The sequence below is a fragment of the Notolepis coatsorum genome (genome assembly GCF_963971535.1).
Source record: "Notolepis coatsorum genome assembly, chromosome: 4".
NCBI classification, from domain to species: domain Eukaryota; kingdom Metazoa; phylum Chordata; class Actinopteri; order Aulopiformes; family Paralepididae; genus Notolepis; species Notolepis coatsorum.
In genome coordinates, this window is record NC_140168.1 from 165,339,548 (window position 1) to 165,341,937 (window position 2,390).

Genomic DNA, 2,390 nt, shown 5'->3' on the forward strand with positions numbered 1-2,390 from the left:
GCACCCAAGTTTCAGCACTGTTCGATGAACATTGTTACTCAGCTGTTGAGTTCAACCCTTCCTGCTGACTTGTACAGAGCTTGTAAGTCGATTGGGTTAAATGCGTCAGCTAAATGACAAAATGTAAATGTAAACAAGCTATAAATCATTATACAAAATTAATATGTTGCTGCTATTAAAGACATTTTTACTGACAGGCTAGATAAAACAGGTATAAAACATAGTAGGCCTTAGTATAATATAATAGGGTGAGGACAACCCTCACCCTCAAGCAGTGGACAACCCTCAACCGCCTAAGGACCGGCGTTGGACGCTACGGCGCCTCAATGAAGAGGTGGGGCCTCAAGGACAGTGCCTCATGCGAGTGTGGAGCCCCTGCACAGTCTGTGGAACATATACTCACCAGTTGCCCCAAACACCGGCCACCGTATGGAGAACGCGGTCTGATGGAACTGGACGACGAAACGTTGGCCTGGCTTGCCTCAACGGAGCTGCAGCTCTAAAGACACACGCCAGAAGAAGAAGGGTGGGGTGGTAAATGAAATGCATAATCTCAGGGAATGGTTCTGTTTTTACCTTACAGATGCATTCCTTGAACAAGACACCCACCCAGCCAGATCTCTCTGGTGGATACACACACCAGTACATAGCGCCCTGTACATCTCTCTGGTGGATACACACACCAGTACATAGCCCCCTGTACATCTCTCTGGTGGATACACACACCAGTACATAGCCCCCTGTACATCTCTCTGGGGGATACACACACCAGTACATAGTACCCTTTGCAGATGCAATTCTTGAGGAAATGCAGGTTTATCCACATGGTATTTTTGTGTCCAGTGCCGTGTTCAAAGGCACTTGGCCAGTGATGTGGGGCACTAAGGGTGTAATACCAGCCCCCCTCCAGCCACTGGCTACCTCCTAGAAATACCACCCCATGTTGGTGCCAAGGATTCAGAACCCGTTCTGTACCTGTGTTACTAATTTACTGGCATTTACTTGCGCAAGACAAATATGTGACAAATCATTTGGTCACAACGGCGTATTTCTAGATAAACATGGGTTCATGTTAATAATAATAATAATGCATTTTATTTAAAGGCGCCTTTCTGAGCACCCAAGGTCGCCGTACAGGGTTACAAACAAATAAAATTTCACACAGTAAAAACACAGTATTACAGAGTTACATAGGGGAGCAGTTATAATAAACTTAAAATGAAAGTGAATATGCCAGAATGAACAGATGTGTTTTGAGATGGGAAACAAAGGTGGGGAGGTTATCTATTGCACGGATGTCTTGTGGTAGGGAATATCAGAGGCGGGGAGCTCAACGGGAGAAGGCTCTGGATCCCATGGTAGTCAGACAGGAAGGGGGAGTGACAAGTTGGAAGGAAGAGGAGGATCTGAGTGATATTTCAAAAAATCGTCACAGAGCTGTTGGGGAAAATGTGTATACGAGGGTGGAGGTAGGAAAGGGGTTAGTCTTGACTAGTTTAATATAGGTCAACTAGCAGGGCTCAAAGACACTAGGGCGACAGTCTGGCTGATGTTCTTAAAACAGCCTCAAGATAGTGGATGGACATTTCAGTACATCATATCTGTGTTCTAATCTTGTGTCTTTTCTCTCTTACACACATACACAGCACACACACAGACACAGCACACACACACAGACACACACAGTCGCACAGACATACACACCGGCACACACACACAGACACACACACACATACACACACACACACACAAACACACATATCTCACTCTCTCTTCATGTTCTTAATGTTTTACATCATATCGTGTGTGGATATCATATCTTGCTTATCTCTCCTCATGTTCTCTCTCTCTCCAATGTTAAATCTACGTATCATCTTAATGTACGTCATGTCAGATCTGACATGATGTGACACGTCATCATATCTGTCATGGGGGCAGGACTGAGAGGGGATTTAGGGACAGGCAAAGGGTTCCAGGACAGAGTGTTTTTGTTCAAGCTGTGGCGATCATCTTTGACCCATAGCTCTTGCTGTTAACGAACTTCTTTTCTTAAATAAATTACCTATTTGTTACAATTGGAAATATCGTCTCCTGCTGTGTCAAACAACCTTTCCACAACATTTGGTGACCCTTGACCTGTAGACCGCCCTGCCGGGCCCCCTCACACGGCCAGCTCCGGACCTCTCCCGTAGAAATTCTGACGGTTGTCGACAAAAAAAAAGGTAAGCGTTGAGCTTGTTATATAAATATCCGTCAGAGTTTTTGCGGGAGGGAGAAGTTGAGCGGACTGTGTTGACGAGGTCTGGGAAGGACGGCTAAAACGAACACGGTGAGGTGTGTTACACTGGGGCGACTCCTTTTTTAACAGTAGCGGCCACTAATCGATTTTA